The following is a 19,102-nucleotide window of genomic DNA, read 5'->3' as shown; positions in this document are numbered from 1 at the left end:
CAAATCGATGATCAACGGGAGGGCCTTTTATAACAAGGGGAACACAAGGGAACAAAGGGCAGAGAGGGGAGCTTTGAAGTGAGTCTGGTCCATAAGCAAAGCTCTATAGAGAAGGGAGTTATATTTTGGCCACATCTGGCAGTGGTCAGATCTTAGTACTGGTTCTGTGCTCAGGGGACTGTATGAGGTTCTGGGGATAGGGACAGCATCTGCTCTCCTCAAGGCCATTGCTCTAACCCGTCTTATTTCTCCAGCCCTCAAGAAGAGGTATTTAGAGTTGAGATATGAGACTTTTAGGAAGAGGTTTTTGTCAAATTTTTGAAAAAAGAAGAATAACAAAAGAGAGAGAGAGATCAAATATACAGGACTGTCCTTTTCTATAGCTTGGCTGGAGAGCACTATTTAGAGAGGGCATGTGATGGAGAAAACACAGGAAGTTGGGTAGGGACTTGATGGGGAGGCCCTTTCATGCTGGAATAATTTGGGCTGCTCCCAAGACCAGTGGGGAGCAGCGGTGCATCGTGACCTGATTTTTTCTTCACAGAAATGCTCAGGGCCTTTGCTCTGCAATCTTGGTCGAAAGAGGGAAAGGCCCAAAAGAAGACAGAGACCGCCAAATGAGAGATGACAGTCACCTGGATTAGGATGTGACTAGATATTTACGGGTGTGGACAGGAAGCACATCATAATAGATAATACCAAGTCAGGCACTAATAAAAATATAGCTGATTTATTATTTTTGCAACTCTATGCTGTAGGTGCTTAGAATTGCGCCTGCTTATAGAGAACAGTTGGCTGGAGTGATAGCACAGCGGGTAGGGCCTTGCACGCCTTGCATGTGGCTGACCAGGTCTAATTCCTCCATTCCTCTAGGAGAGCCCGGCAAGCTACCAAGAGTATCCCGCCCGCGTGGCACAGCCTGGCAAGCTCCTCGTGGCATATTCAATATGCCAAAAACAGTAACACCAAGTCTCACAATGGAGATGTTACTGGTGCCCACTCGAGAAAATGGATGAACGAACAACGGGAGGACAGTATGACAGTGCTACAGAGAACAGTGAGACCCAGAGAAGCTAAGTAACTTCCCTAAGGCCACAAAGCTTGTCCATGACAGAGCTGGAATTCAAACCTAGGCGGTTTCATTCCAAGTTTAACCCATGCCTTTAAAGCATGTATCAGGGCTGCCTGTTAAACAAAGAGTTTTCCAAAACACTAGGCTCTGCGCCTTTTAGCATTGGTAACACCTGGCACGCAGCCTAGTCCCACAAGAGGTACATAATGAGCACTGAGGGAAGGAATGGCTTTCTTCATGAATGCAGCCCCACCAGCCTAGTTGTCCGTCACTGACCTGGAGAGCCTGGCTTTGAGCAGTCTACAAGTGTCTTCCCTCCTCTCCAACACAGGTTTAATTAGGAAACACTGTGACTGCCTCCTGAGATTTCTCTGCCCGTCAGCCTGATGACAGACATGAAAGGGTCTTAGAAATGACACACTCCGACAGCAGTGGCCGCGACAATGGTTACTGCCCAGGATCAGACCCCCATATGCAATTCCAAGCAGTGAACACCTCAGACTTCCTCGCCCAGGAAGTCTTCAGCACAAATTAATGAGTGTTATCTGGGACTGCGAGGGTAGCGGCCACCTGGACATCCTTCTCTTCCTGACAGCTGAGGCCCCTAGGATCTCAGGAGCGAGGACCCCCTTCCTCCTGGTGGAGGTTCCTGTTCCCCCTATTTACTTCTGCTTTAATCTGCATATTATCATCAGCACAAAGCTCTCAGAATAACATCTGACAAATGACGCCTATTAAAAAAAAACTGTGTGCACTTCTCTTTCACCGCCTTCTAATTTGGAATAGCATTATAACTATGCATCGCTAGACAAGCAATATTATGTTAAGAACATGATAAAATACCAGCAGCTCTGTAATGGCACCAACCAAATGGTAATTTCTGCTTCAGAAATTGGTCATTTATTTTGCTGGTCTGTTCTTACGTTCAAATTAGATGAAGTTTAATATACTGTAAAATTGAATGTATTCTGTCCTTTTCAACAAATATGGTGTGTGTGAAAATGATTTATGGCTCAGGGGAACCTCTAAAATGTTAAATAATCTCTTTTTTGTGTGTGCATTTCTTAAGTAAGTTATGGCCCGAGAGTTTAAATACAGGAAAAGCAAAACTTTATTAAGCTCCAGGCCCTAGTTCTCCCATCCTCAGGCTGCGGTTCCAACAGAGCTGTGGCCCCAGTGCTTATTATGTTGGGCTGTAAGAGCAGCTCCATTAATTGCTACATTAATTTTCTTCTATTAACTGTAATTGGGAGGAAAGCAAGTCTTCCCCAGTGAGTGTTATAATTTGCGACTTAATTTTTAATAAAGCCATGTTGAGACCATGGGTGCTTAGCACAGGTCGTTTCTTTTGGTAGGTGTTTGGCTGTTTGCTGCTCATGGGCTGTGAGATTCTTTACTTAAATGTGTGCATTGACAGGGGTGGTGAATTAGGGGGGTTAAGGTAGGGGGAACAAGAAAGGATCAGGAGCTTCCTGCTATAACATACACCATTTCTGCCTTTCTTCTCAGCACTCAATTTTCCTCAGTCTTGTCATACCTTATAAAATAAACAACTTGAGAAGCCCGTATAAATGACTGGCGGATGTGGCAGGATGTCCAAGAACCACTTTGTGACTGCAGATGAGTCCATGAACAGGAAGCTTTAGTTTTCTTCTCTGTAAAATGGGGGCGATTATAGCAATGATAATAATTGACTCTTTCATCGCATGAAGTACGCACTAAGCAGAAGTTAAGCATCTGCATGCTATGAATTAATTACCGTCCAAATGAAACCTGCCATGTAGGTCCATTTCAGGCTCACTTTAGAGATGAGAAAACCCACACAGAAACATTGGAAAACTTGTTCCAGGTCATGCCAAGAGTATGCAGTACTGGAAAATTTGATCTCTAGGGCTCTCCTGCAATGCTCCTTTTTTCCCCCCAGCCTCCAGGCTAAGCTCGCCACACTTTCCTGCCTTAAGGAAAATGGATGCAAATAGCAAAGCATTTCTTTACTGGAAAGTCCATCATTACATAAATATTGGTTTGATACTTGTGCCATGCCAAACACAGCATCAGGTACCACAAGGAACCACAGATGGAGAAAGGAGGGTGGTGGTCATGAACTTTAGTGCACCTAGAACACACCTGACAGTGTTATGTGAGCTCCACCCCCCTGCTAATACCCCAGAATAACAGAACTCTCTGGTGCTCAGATTTAGTGAGAAGTCTGGTTATCACAGTTAGAAAATAGGAGGGAAACAGTATTTGTCTGTACCCTAGGAGCTATGGACCAATTTCTTTATTTATGCCATTTGTTTCTTGCTCACAAGAACCTGGCAAGGTCTATTCAATGGTCCTATTTGATGTTTGACAGATTAAATTACCCAGGGCTTGACTAAAGTTATGCATAAACCTATGATTCTATCTACAGCTTCTTTCTTAGTGCCTCAAGGTCTACTTCAACTCAGAGCTTTGCCCCCAAAGCAGAATTCCCTTAGTGGGTCTTGTAGGGAGCTGTAGCACTGTCTGTAGCACTGTCCTCCCTTTGTTCATCGGTTTGCTGGAGTGGGCACCAGTAACATCTCCATTGTGAGACTTGTTGTTATTGTTTTGGGCATATCAAATACGCCGTGGGAAACTTGCCGGGATCTCTGAGAGGGATGGAGGAATCGAGCCCGGGTCGGCTGTGTGCCAGGCAAACCCCCTACTCTCTGTGTTATTGCTCTTATAGGGAGCCAAAGGAAATAATTAGCCTGGGGGGAGAAAAACTCACCGGAAGCAGGCAAAGCCAATGGGAGGGAATGGGGCAGAAATGGACTGGGGATCCATTGCAAGAGAGAAGCCAAAAGGAGAAACTACTGTGTACCACAAGGGATTCTGGTTATTACAGGTGCTGTGCTCTAACTAGCAGGCTCCAATAAGAATTCTGGCTTTGTCTGTATTAAATAGGTGACCTTGGGGGAAGTTTCTTCAACTCTTGCATCCTCAATTCTCTCATTTCTAACAGTGCCTGCTATTAGCATTGCCTTCCCTGTGTTGTGGTCAGAATTTAATGAGATGCTGTTTGGGTGAATGCTCTTCCCCCCAGTGCCCTGCAGAAAGTCCCTAATAAATGATCACTGTAATTACACCAGGAATGCTTGTTCCAGGGTCATCACAAAAGAAGAAAAATCACAACGAGGACTGTTCTTAGTACAATTGGGAAACACTCCACAATTTGCCACTGAGCTTCTACTTAGACCTTTTCCTTTTAGTTTGGGACAATTAATCCAGCAAGTTTCCGTAAAAACAAATACAAAAACAAACCCAGGGCCACAGAAGTAGCACAGAGATAAGGTACTTAATTTGCACATGGTTAACTCTGTTTGATCCCTGGCATCACATACAGGACCACATCTAGGTATGCCACCCACCCCCACACTCACCCCACCAGCATGACACAGTGGCCCAGGTAAGCCCTGGTACTGTATAGCAGTACTTGCATACCAAAGTGTCCCTGTACCCTTGCACTGGATTCAATGACCAGCCCAGTTGGCTGTGAATCCTCAAGTACCTGTGGTTCCCTCAAGACCTCCCCTGAACACTACTTTGAAGACCCCTAAATCAAACTATCATGGGTCTCCCCACTAAGTATTTTAATCTATCATGGGTCTCCCCACTAAGTATTTTAATCATTACACACCCTTAAAGGGGTGTGTAATGCGATGAATACTGTATGACTCATACATCCATCTGTCCATCCATCCATCTGTCCATCCATCCATCCATTGATCTATCTATCCACACAACCATCCATCCATCCATCCATTGATGTATCCATCCATGCATCCATCTATCTCTCCATTTATCAATTCAACAAATATAGTTTCTGGAGAGCTCAAATGGTTCTGTCATTTTTGTTATTGAATTCGAGAATAAAAGAATTCCTATAATAAAAGTCTTCATAATGTGTATGATCTTAATTTGGGGATAGGGAATATATTTACCTTATTCCACAAATGAAACTTTTTTGTTTTGGGTGTTGGGTCCAAAATGGGATTCTGGTCTGTCAATGCTCAACATTGGATGATTCTTGAGAATGGGGAAATATCAGGTGAAGCTTGCATCTAGAAGGGGTTCTCAGCCTTAAGGGAGGATCTCCCAACTCCATAAAATTACAATCCAGGGTCTGGAAACTAGAATGGCTACCTTGGTTTGGATTACTCCTATTTTCCAATTGCAATCTCAGTTTTAATTAAATTGCTTACAAGAACAAATGTCTCTACTTCCAGTGCTCAAAGGGGTGTGTAATGCAATGAATACTGTATGACTCATACATCCATCTGTCCATCCATCCGTCTGTTCATCCATCCATCCATTGATCTATCTATCCACACAACCATCCATCCATCCATCCATCCATTGATGTATCCATCCATGCATCCATCTATCTATCTCTCCATTTATCAATTCAACAAATATAGTTTCTGGAGAGCTCAAATGGTTCTGTCATTTTTGTTATTGAATTCGAGAATAAAAGAATTTCTATAATAAAAGTCTTCATAATGTGTATGATCTTAATTTGGGGATAGGGAATATATTTACCTTATTCCACAAATGAAACTTTTTTGTTTTGGGTGTTTTTTTTCTTTTTGACCACACAAGGAAGTGCCTGGGTGTTAGTCCTGCATTAGTGCTCAGGAGTTGCCCAATGCCTGGACCTGATTACAGGATCAGGTCATGTAATATAATAAACACAATTATCATAGAACCTATTGATTATATTGGGTGATAAAATATTTTATCTATCATTTTAGTATAATAGAAATAATGGGCTGGAGCGATAGCACAGTGGGTAGGGCATCTGCCTTGCACGCAGCCAACATGGCCGACCCGAGTTTGATTCCTCCGCCCCTCTCGGAGAGCCCGGCAAGCTACCGAGAGTATTCGATATGCCAGACACAGTAACAACAAAGTCTCCAATGGAGACGTTACTGGGCCCGCTCGAGCAAATCGATGATCAACGGGAGGGCCTTTACTTTACTTTTACTTTAGAAATAATGAAAGAACTTCAAAATGTGCAAAAATTGGTGATACTAATGAGAAAATAATTGTGAGATATGATATTCTGTGATTATATTACCTGCTTGTTCACCTGGGAAATTGAAGAAAATCTGTTTTTTCTCTGTTATATTTGTGTTAATGGTTTCTATTTCCCCCTTTTTTCTCTTTATTACTTTCTTCCTATTACCTTGTTGATCTTGTTTTCTCTACTTCTTTTATTGTCCTTCTTTATAATCCAGATATTATATCCTAGTATATAACATATATTATTTTCTCTGATAATCTATACTCTTAATTCTTGGTATCTCTCTCTCTCTCTCTCAAGGAATCACATTCATTACTTTTTGTTTGTTTGTTTGTTTGTTTGTTTGTAGGACACTTGGATGTGATCAAGATTTTCTCCTGGACCTGTGCTCAGGGAACCATATGTAGTACCAAGGTATTAAACCAGGGTCAGATGTGTGCAAAGCAATTGCCTTAATCCCTGCACTACCTCTCAGATTTCTAAACACATACTTAAACACTTGTTTATGAAGACAATGTTTCCTACTATTAATTTTTAGAATAGATATGTTGAACCTTTCTTACTTCTCTTCAAACAAATATACATATGGGAAAGTTATTCCTTTAACAATACATCATTGTTCTAATTTCGGGTGACCTTTCATAAAAGCATAATCCATTATCTTAGATCAGCACCAAGAACTTTGTGGTATAGTTTTGACAAAGAAAAAAATAGGCTTTTAAGATAACTTGGTTCAGCATGTACTTTTCTACTATACTAGCTTTAAGAGTCTGCAGGTGTCTTCTCCTTTTCTGGGGTATTTTTTTACATTTGTATACTAAGTGGATTGTACCCAACATCTCTGAGGCACTTACTAGTACTAGATTTCTGTAACTCTAATCTCTGATTCATTTCCTATAGAAATGCTATAAAGTGCCCAAATTCATTAGCCTGACAAGCCTCACTAGGCATAAGCAGAAGGTATTCAATTGCGAATAGAGGACAATTGACATTATATTTTTCAATTTTCTCTGCACCTAAGACTCACTGTTAGACTTTGCTTTTATTTTGCTTTTGGAATGTATTTCTTTCTACAAAGTCTCAAAGGGCATGATCAGGGTTACTTAAGTCATAGGGAGTGTTCTCAGGAAATTCTTTTTCGGCAAGCAGATTATTTAATTTCTTGCTTCTTTAACATATTTTAAAATGGCTTAATATGATTTTATAGCTTTTTTGAAGCATGATTAATAAAATCATAGCATATTCATTGTATTAAAACTATAGATGTGGTGATGCTACATACAAATACAGGCTTCCCCCACTATCCAAAAAACAGAGTGTTCCTAGAAAGCCTTTAGTGAGTCAAAATGGTGCGGAAAGAAAACCTATAAAATTGTCATTAATTTTTATGAAAAAATGTTAGTATTTCCGGATCTCCCCAAATACACTTTCAAATCATATCAACTGAGGCATAAAGACTAAAAGAACACTAATACATAGTGAAAATTGACGTCATGTGAAAAAACACCAGCCTGGAATAAAATGATTCCCATGGAAGAACTGAGAGGGGTTGTTCTTGCTGCTTGGCTCTGCACCTCCAGACAATCCATTGTAAAATGAATACTGATTGCTATTTATGGCTTCCTTCTGTTGTCAGTATACTTAAACCCCTTTTTAAGTTTCTTTTGTGTAGTAAAGAAGTAAAGAAGTATTAATGTATTATTTTTAAATAAAGTGGAATAATACAAAGTTGTAGAATGTGGAGGACACTAGTATCTCACTCAACCCTTTAGTGGTTGCCACATCATTTGGGTTTTAGTTGTTTATTTGGGGGTGGGGATCCTAGCAATACTCAGGGGATACCGGAACCACTCCTAGATACACTCCATTAATTAGCTCAGGCTTGCTGGGGACCTCTAGGATGATACATGGTGGTCCTTAGGGCCAAGTGGTTGCTGCCTATACAAGGCATAGGTGCCTCACCCTTGAGCCATACTCCAACCTTGTTTGGTGTGTAAGTTTCTTTAATTACCTTACCTTTAACAAGAATTCCCTTTAATCAAGTATTTTGCACTGTTAAAAAAATTAAAAGTATTTCCCACACTTTGAGTTCATTAATTGTACTCCATCATACTGCAAATGATGAATAAAATAATTTGCTACCTGATATAACTCGTAGGTACATCATTGTCATGACTTCCTTCCCCAAATTAGTTCTAATTTGTCAATTATTCACTCCAAGTGTGACTTTAAAAATTGTCCTCACTGCTTGTAATATGGTCTCCACAGTCTCTGTATTTTTACAATGCTCTAGACGAATTTCCAATTATGAACAATTCTATTTATGAAGGCAGATCACACTCGAGATGCCCATTGAACTCCTTATTTTCTCTCAGTAACTTTTTTCTTATACTACCAGTTTCGTCTATCTAATGGCCCAACTTAGAAATTTTACCTCAGAATTATTTCTTGGCTTAGATTTCTCTTCTATCTCCATTGTCATAATTTTTAGCTCAAAATATAATACTCCACCTGAATTTCTGCAGCTGTCTTCTAACTCATCTTCCTATTTTTGTTCTTGCTACCCACTTATATTTTTCCCCTAAATATTAAAAAATATTTCCAATTCAAAAACTTATGATTTTGATAATAAAGTAAAAAAACTTTGCATGTCACACAAAGCCCTTGTAATTTACTGCATATTTATTCTTTCAATTTTTTAAAAGACTATTGGGAAAACAATATTTTCTTTTTTCTGTGACTAAGCTGGTGATTAGTAACTTAGAGATACAAGTGGAAATTTTTACCTTAGCAATACAGTGTTGAAAACCCCATCTGATTTAAAAATAATAATAATAATAACTTAAAGATTAAGGTAAATTTCTGACTGAACAGAAATGGGGAAGTAGGGCTTGGAAGGAGAACATATGAGTACTAAATGGAGAGCAAGAAAGAACACAAGAGAATAAAATGACATCCTGATGATTTGTATTGATGATAAAGGATCAACCATACCGGAAGCATCCTTAAACTTTTCAATTGTGTATCTAATAGGTGTGTGTGTGTGTGTGTGTGTGTCTGTACATGTTCTTATTTTTTTGTCTGTAACTAAGATATAACAAGTTTATTTGTATTATTTATCTTATTTGTTAAGTGAATTTCATAAGACCTTAAGGTATTTCATAATGTCCTTCATTGGGAGAATAAAAGATGTAAGACAACCCTTCTCCTTCTGGCCAGCCTATTCCTAGTCTTCGTCACATTACCCTAGCAAACCCTAGTGAAGTTCCATTATATTAAGACATGTCTATTACAACGGGTGGTAAGGGGACCACAGTATTAAAATTAGCTTTTATTTATTGATCATCCACTATGCATCAGGCTCTTTAGGCATAATCTGACCATTAGCACAACCCATAGAGTATAAAATTGATCCTATTTTTTGTATATTGAAATGTAGGTTTTATGAGGTTAAGTATTAATAACGTCACATATGGTTATGGTGTGTAACTGCCGTGTAACCCAACAATGGCCAGGATCCAGAGATTATCACACCAAGCTCCCGGGAGAGAACAAGGCAGAGTCTCCTACCCTGTGCCTGACTGTCCTCACCAGGGCCCAACAGCTGAAGACCTCCGGGCCCCAGCCAAGTCCATACTGGGACCACTCTCCACACACTTGCATGAGCCTCACGCATAAAAGAACTAGCAGAGGAACCCAGGTGTGTGGGACCCGGGGCTGAGATCTCCAAGCCTGCACGGTTTGGGACTGGACCTGCCAGTAGCTAGACAGTTACACCCACCAACTGCCGTGTAACACCAAAAACGGCCAGGATCCAGAGATTATCACACTCAGCTCCTGGAAGCGCGCGGCCGCGAATGCATGAATGACATCTTATCATCTCATTTCTACTTTGGACAAACTGGCAGGCTACAGAATGTAACCTGCCCACACGGCAGAGTCTGGCAAACTCCCCGTGGCATACCCAATATGCCAAATACCAGTAACAATGAAGGGTCTCATTCTCCTAACTCTGAAAGAGCCTTGATATGGCACTTTTTAAAAAAAATCTCAGGGCTAGGATGAAGGCGATGTTATTGGGGCCTGCTCGAGGCAATTGACGAGTAACAGGATGGTTGTGATTGTGATTGTGATGGTTATGGTAACAGATCAGAACCCAGGTTGTGTCTGCCTTTACAATAGATATTATATCATACAATACTATTCAAACTGTACTTGAGAACAATATCTCCTCTATGGAAGTAGAAAATAGCACCAACTGAGAATCTACCATTTGTTTTCACTGATGTTTTCATTGACATTGGCTCATCATATCACCTTATTTTATTTTCTTAAAATCTTGTGAAGTAAGTGCTATCAAAAACAATTTACAAGTGAGTGAAGTCTCTACTCAGGAAGTTTACATAGGAAGTTTCAGGGTGAAAAGTGGCAACAATTTGAATCCAAATTTGTGACTATCTGAAACGAAAACTCACATTTTATTTTTCTGATTATTCCTATTTATTTCTTAGATATGTTCGAAACCAATTTGGCTAAATAATCATAGAAATTTGTAACTTATGAAATATATGGATTAAGATTAAGATTTAATGCATTCAATACATCAAGGAGAATAATCTAAAAATTTCAGTCCAACTGCTAAATTTTACCGTCCCATGATGTATTAATTAAATCATCAAACTAGATTAATTAGGATTAGGTACAGTGAGGAGACTAAACAAACTTGTTATAAAGAGCTAAAATTATCCCCTCTCATGTAAAACTAAGATATCTGAAGTTTTATAGTGGTTCTGTGCCACAAAATCTTGATCAACACAATTCTTTCCAGAAAATTGCGTCTTCCTTAGGATCCAGGTGGAGATTACACCTCCACCATACATATTAATATTCCAAGCAGTGAATGGATGAGTGAACAAAGACAAAAGGGGCAAAGGGTGAATTATGATTATATATATTTTTAATTACGATTATTTTAAGAAAATTTCCACATGATCCTTACTCCATATTTTGTTGGTTAAGACTTTATCATATAGCCACAACTAATAGCACTTCCCCCACTTGTATTGTAATGTTCCCTGTAAAGACTCCTAGAAACCTAGGAACTTGGATAGGAGATCAAGTAGTGGAAACAATGCTGACTTTATTGCACACTTATTTGTAAAGAATAAATCATTGAAAATAACCAATAAATATGCCAAAACTAGTGTTATTTGGTATGTGTTAGATCACAACCCAAGGAAAAAGTCAACAAGGAGACTAAATATCTGTAAGCAAAATCGCATGAGAAACAAATAATCTAAAAATGTCAATCACTGACTATTCTGTATTCTTTCCAAAGTAAGACCCAAATTTACACTTATCTTAAGAAATCAGTTTATTAAAATCTGTACCTTTTGTTCCTAAAATGAAATAAATAATATACAACTTTCAAGATTTTGTTGTAAGAAGAGGTTGAAATGTAGGACTCCTTAGTTAGGTAAATTTCTTTGTTACAGGTGTTGTTTTCAGAATAAGTAGTATGCATTTTTGTTCCACACAAAACCTATAGAAAGATAGTATGAACACTTTGGTTCTAGCAATGACAACCACTGAAGTCTTTGTTCCCAAGAGAAACAGAACCAATAGAATATATGAGTAAATATCTATGTAAATACATATAAAGAGGTACAGGAATTGCCTTACTCAGTTGTAGAGACTGGGAAGTCCCATGATCTGCTATTTACAAGAACCTAGAAAGCTGGTGGTGTAAGATATGAGAGTAGGAAAAACAAAAGAGAGATCTGGGGCAGATTGTGAAATATCTATGGAGTAAGAACACCTGTGTCCTTAGATTGGAGATAGTAGAAGATGGATGTCTCCGTACAAGTATAGAATGAATTCACTTTTCCTCCATCTCTTTTCTTCATTAATGAATCACCGTGAAGTAATACAGTTACAGACTTACAAACTTTCGTGATTACCTTTCAGTCATACAATGATCAAGTACCCTTCCCTCCACCAGTGCCCATTCTTCATCACCAATATCCCCAGTATCCCTCCCACCACTCCCACCCCTTCACACAGCCCTGTCTCTGTGGCAGACACATTCCCTTTTACTCTCTCTCTCCTTTTGGGTGTTATGGTTTGCAATAGAGTTACTAAGTGGCCATCATGTTTGGTCTATAATCTACTTTCAGCACACATCTCCCACCCCGAATGAACCCTCCAAGCATCATTTACTTAGTGGTCCCTTCTCTATCTCAGCTGCATTTTCCCCCAGCATGTGAGGTCGATTTCCAAGCCATGGAGTGATCATCCTGGCCCTTATCTCTACTATTCTTGGCCCCCATGAATAGCTAAAGCAATTCTTGAGGAATAAATATGGGACGCATCACCTTCCCCAACCTCAAACTGTACTACAAAGCAGTAATGATTAAAACAGCATGGTATTGTAACAAAGACAGACGTTCAGACCAATGGAATAGGGTTAAATATACCCCTACACACCCTCAAATATATGACCATCTAATCTTTGATAAGGAAGCAAGAAATATAAAGTGGAACAAGGAAAACTTCTTTAACAAATGGTGCTAGCAAAACTGTACAGCTACATGCAAAACAATGAGCTCAGACCCCTTCTTCCATTTTTTATCCTATTTGATCCCTCAATGATCTGATAGATTATTCCTTCTTTGGAGAAGATGGTCGGCTTTACTTTTTTTTTTTATAATTTATTTATTTATTGAATCACTGTGGGAAAAGTTACAGAGCTTTCAGGTTTAGGTCTCAGTCATGTAAATATCAAACACATTTCCCTTTACCAATACTTATTTTTTACCACAAACCCCAATAGAACCCTACCTCCCACCCCTCCCAATTCCTGTGAGGCAGATGAGTTCTAGTTAACACTCTATCTACTTTGACTAGATTCATTGTTTTGATAAAAGGTGCACCATTATTATTTAGATTTTACCACCCCCCCCCCAAATCAGACATGCTGAAAAAGCGTTGTGAAATTATTTGCTTTCTACAGCTGGGCTCAAGAATTAAATGTTGTCGCACGGCTGCAATCACGGCCGCGCGGTTTTGGATTTCTGCTATTTTACTTATTAACCCTGGAAGTATTTCTACTAAAAGTCAGATAATTAAGAGATTGGTTTCTGTGCTCTGGAGTCGTGGCCGCGCCGGACAGCCGCTCTTGGGGGGCAACTGGTAACCTCGGTAGGGCGTGAAGGACAGGCCGGAACGCCCCCCTTCCCATGAGGTTTTTGTTGCCCCCACACCCCCGGCTCATACCTGCTGTTCACAAGGCTCCCGTGCGGCCTCCATCTTTCTTTCCAGAGAGGAGAGGGCGAATGGGGCAACACCCTTTCCCCTCCGGGCAGGCATGATGGCGCAGTTTAATGCATAGTCCTTTCTCTTTTCTGCTCCAACGGCTTTACTTTTTTGTATAGAATCAAAACCTAATCTCTTCCAGAAATACTCTCACAGACTCACCCAGTAATGTTTACCAACAATCAGTCCTCTGTCCAATCAGGGTTACACATAAGATTAGCCTTGCAAGCAACCCCATTTTATTTATTTATTATTTATTTTTTATTTTAAAATTTTTTTTTAAATTTTTATTAGTGAGACATCATGAGGTACAGTTGTAGACTTACACATTTTTGTGCTTTGGTTTCAAATACCCATCCCTCCACCAGTGCCCATTTCCCACCAACACGGATCCCAGTATCCCTCCCATCCCCCACCCCCACCCCCTATGCCACCCTGGCTCTGTGGCAGGGTAGTCCCTTTTGTTCTCGCTCTATTATTGGATGTTGTGGTTTGCAAAAGAGAAAATGGGTGACAATAATGTTTGGTCTATAGTCTACTTTCAGCATGCTTCTCCCATCCTGGGAGGATCCTCCCAACACCTTTATTTGGTGTTCCTTTCTCTATCTGAGATCCCTTTTCCCCTAGCATGTGTGGTTGGCCTCCAAGCCATGGAGTAATATTCCTGGTACTAATCTCAGCCATTCTTGGGTGTTAGTCTCATATTTTGTTGCTTTATGTTCCCCAGATGAATGCAATCATATTATGTTTATCCCTTTCTTTCTGAGTCATTTCTCTTAACATGATACTTTCCATGTAGTACCACTTGTATGTAAATTTTGTGACTTCGTCTTTTCTAACAGTTACATAGTACTGCATTGTGTAAATGTACCAAAGTTCCTTTAACTAGTCATCTGTTCTCGGGCACTCAGGTGTTTTCCAGATTCTGGCTATTGTAAAGAGTGCTGCAATGAACAAACAAGTGCAGATGTCACTTCAACTATACATTTTTGCCTCTCTGGGATATATTCCCAGGAGTGGTATTGCTGGATCAAATGGGAGTTCAATTTCTAATTTTTTGAGAATCGTCCATACTGTTTTCCAAAAGGGCTGAACCAGTCGACATTCCCACCAACAGTGAAGGAGTGTCCCTTTCTCACCACATCCGTGCCAGCACCGGTTGCTTTTGTTCTTGTGGATACGAGCCACTCTCTGTGGTGTGAAGTGATATCTCATCGTGGTTTTGATCTGCATCTCCCTGATGATTAATGATGTGGAGCTTTTTCTCATGTGCCTTTTAGTCATTCGGATTTCTTCTTTGTGAAAGATTCTATTCATTTCATCTCCCCATTTTTTGATGGGGTTGGATGTTTTCTTTTTGTGGAGTTCCACCAGTACTTTGTATATCCTTGATATCAACCCCTTATTGGATGTGTATTTGGCAAATATCCTTTCCCATTCTGTAGACTGTCTTTGTATTTTGGTCACTGTTTCTTTTGAGGTGCAGAAGCTTCTTAGTTTAAGATAGTTCCATTTGTCTATCTCTGTTTCCACTTGCTTGGCCAGCGGTGTGACATCTTTGAAGACACCATTAGCTTCTATGTCATGGAGGGTTTTGCCAACTTTTTCCTCAATGTACCTTATGGATTCCGGTCTGATGTTGAGGTTTTTAATGCACTTTGATCTTACGTTTATACATGGAGTTAGGCAGAGATCTGAGCCCACTTTTTTGCATGTAGCCGTCCAGTTTTGTCAGCATAATTTGTTAAAGAGGCTTTCCCTGCTCCACTTCACTTTTCTTGCCCCCTTATTGAGATTAGATGCTCGTATGCTTGGTGGGAGGATGTCAGTATATTCAACCCTGTTCCATTGGTCTACAGCTCTGCCTTTGTTCCAGTACCATGCTGTTTTAATCATTACTGCTTTGTAGTAGAGTTTGAAGTTAGGGAGGTTGATTCCTCCCATTTTCTTTTTCCCAAGAATTGCTTTAGCTATTCGTGGGGGACAAGCAAACCCATTTTAAAAGTCTCCGTGGAATTCTTTCCAACAGCAAAAGGGGAAAAAATGAACAAATGGAACTACTTACAATCAAAAGACTTCTGCAGAATAAAAGAAATCAATTTTAAGAGAATAAAGGCAGCCTCCTCAATCTGAGAAGATGTTTACAAACCATCTATAGGGACAAGCGGGGATCTCCAAGGCATAGAAAAGAATTCAGGATATGACTCACTTTGGAAATGTAACGAAGTAAAGCAAATAAACAAACCAAAAAAATGTGTAGACTCTGACAATTGAATGTTGGTTACTGGAATGGCCAGAGTTAGAACAAGTAAAGGGATTGGTTGGTGGTGGATTGTGAGTGGATGTTTGGTGCTTGGAATGATTTAATATAGGCAGTTGCTGTTGTAAGAAACACTACAACTAAATCCATACAGTGTTATATATCAATATAGCATCAATAATTGCAAATCTATATAAAATAGACTTAAACAATCCAAAAGGTAAATTAATCGCCCAGTGTAATGATTTCAGGAATGACTAGATTCTTTCTGTCCTCTACTGGTTAGAAGAGGGTTCAAAAGGTGTCTGCATTGTTATTTTATTAATTCCAGTATAAATATAGTGATCCTTTGTTTCCAGAACATTTTGGAAATGTTGTTGGTATTAACTTCATTATTTCTATTTGATATCTGAACCAACCATCAACTCATCATTAGACAGAACACAATTACTAATTGTCTCTGATTTATCAACCACCCTATGGTTTGAGATTAGCTTCCATTTGAATAGAAGTTGCTATAGAACCAAATGAAATGTTAGATAATGTGAAACTTTGAACATAGAATATAAGTAGCCTGATAGAGTCCTCTTGAAATCTGGAGAAACCACACAGATAATCTATTTCTGCTCTCATTTTATATATGAGCAGGACTAAAAGGTTAAGTGACTTTCCCAGTGATACAGAACTGGTTAGTGTCAGATTCAGGATAAAAAACCATTTCTTTACATTCCAATTCAGTGATTCTTTCCCCCTCCCTCAAATCCCCTACTACTCAAAACTGATTATTTGAAAAGGATAATCAATCATAACCTGATTGTGATAATACTGACCAATGTAGATTTTTTCTCTTCCTACATTATTGATACTTTCTCCCAAAATTAAAAAAAAATTTATCACTTAGGCTATAAAAATATCTGGAAACAGGAATCTAGCTTAAAAAATTTTCTTGGAACAAGAAAATTCATGATGCTTTATTAGGACAATATACCAACAGTGTACTTGGAATTTTCAATTTTATATCCAGAATCTATGACTTAAACATTCCTTTAGGAAAATATACTGTTTGTTCAAATGAACATAAACCAAAATAATATCTTCTTTTTAAGACTTGCAAATTTATTGCATAAATATCAGCAAATTCAGTGAAACAATGTAACCTTCAAAACTTGATTACCCAGCATGATCACTGTTAGTATGTCAATGAAATTATATAACTTAACATATTAAGCATACTACTCTAACTTGCCTTTCTTACTTAATAGGACATAAAATACATTTTAAGTCAATAATTATAAACCTAAAGCACAAATTTGAATGGGTATAGAATTCTTTATTGCTTTAATATACCATGTAAATTATTCCCGCTTTGCAAGATATTTCCATTTTTCACTGTTATGAACAATATAATGATTAATATCTTTTAACACACTCATCTTATAAGCAATAAGTCAATCCTGGGTAGTTTGAAGGGAAACTTATTGAAGTGATTGAGGTTACTCCTGAATCTCAACTGAATAATTAGACACCAGAGAGGAGATAGATCTGAGACAATCTGAGGATCCATGCAGCAGAAAGTAATGGGAGGTTCTCTTAAGGTATGATCACAAACAGGAGTAAATCTCAGCATGCCCCAATGTACCATAACCTTACTTCTTCAGGTACTCGTCTTCTGCATATTATGAAATATGTCTTTTTAATAAAGGCATTTAATACATTGCATAGCTGAAATATCACTTAAACAAATACGTACTGGTTTGTGATGTAGCTAGAGAAATAGAATATTAAACATTATTAGAGTTTGGGGAGCTATTCCTGTGTCCCTTTATGATTACCTGTTCTTTTTCACATGATGGTTCTTCAAATATTTTGTGTCATTCCTCCTGGCATTATTTTTGAGATTTTTCACATAGGGATGCATTCCCAAACAATATTGTTTGTCTGCTACAGAAAATGCACAAAGACTGGTAAAGAATGCATTCTTTCATAACTTACCTTTTGTGGCTAACATTGTAATTTGAGATCTATGCATGCTGCATTGTATTTTATTCATTCTCCACACAGTAGAGCTTTTTATTGTACAAACACACTACAATTTATAGATACATGCCTCTGAAGATGGGTATTTAGATGATTTGTTTTTTATTATTTCGAATGTTACTGCTGCAAAAACTTAATAAACTTGTCTCCCAGGCACACGAGCATGAGTTTTCACTAGGCTGTAGGCTTGTGAGGAGAATTTCTGGGCATGGAAAATATGCATATTTGATTTTTTGAATATGGACATATCATTTACCAAAACAGTATACAAAGTTAAATAACCTTAGCTCTGTCTGAGAATTTGTGTTCCTCCTTATCTTCAATACGATAGCTCCTATTAGACATTTCCCTCCAAATTATCAGTCTTATTAGATACATTTCGAGCAAACCAATGAACAACGCAAGGACAGTGTTTGTAGATACATTACAATTTCAATGATTTTCCCTCCCCTCTCCAAGCCCACTACTCTCAATGATTTTTTATTAATTTGAAACATTTGGATATATCCATATCCACACGATAACCAAGCTCATTGAGGTTTCTCGGGAGTTCAAGATGCCGCTCTGTTTAACGTTCATTGATTTAAAGAAGGCCTTTGATTCTGTTGAGACGGAAGCGGTCATTGAAGCCCTAGCCAATCAGGGCATTCAAGCCCAATACATCAGGATCCTCCGTGAGCTGTACTGTGGATTCACTACCAGGATCTCACCATTCTACAAAGAAGTGATCGTTGATGTCAAGAGAGGGGTGCGGCAGGGTGATACCATTTCACCGAAACTCTTCAGTGCCGCCCTCGAGAACATCATGCGACGACTGGAATGGGAAGGAATGAGAGTGAAGATAGATGGTTGGCAACTACACCACCTCCGCTTTGCTGATGACATTGTTTTAATAACACCAAACATCAGCCAAGCGGCACAAATGCTGGCCGATTTTGACCGTGAGTGTGGAAAGGTGGGACTACAGCTGAATCTTACGAAGACAATGTTTATAAGAAACAGCCTCATTCCTGACACCCCATTCGCTCTCAATGGAACGACCATCTCCGAATGCAACAGCTATGTGTACCTAGGTCGAGAGGTCAACATGACAAATGACCTGGCACCCGAGCTGCGCAGGAGGAAGAGAGCGGCTTGGAATGCCTTCAAGAACGTTGAAGAAATAGCTAAGATGACGAAGAACCTCTGGCTCCGGGCACATCTCTTTGATTCCACTGTTCTTCCTGCATTAACATATGCCTCAGAGACCTGGGCCCTACGAAACAAGATGAGAACGCTATTCAGGTCTCCCAAAGAAGAATAGAAAGAGCTATGCTTGGAATATCACGTTTCACTCAAATGAGAGAAAGAATCCGGAGTTCTGACATCG

This window comes from Sorex fumeus, unplaced genomic scaffold, assembly GCF_029834395.1.
Source record: "Sorex fumeus unplaced genomic scaffold, SorFum_2.1 ptg000130l, whole genome shotgun sequence".
Lineage (NCBI taxonomy): Eukaryota > Metazoa > Chordata > Mammalia > Eulipotyphla > Soricidae > Sorex > Sorex fumeus.
This window is presented reverse-complemented; position numbering follows the sequence as displayed.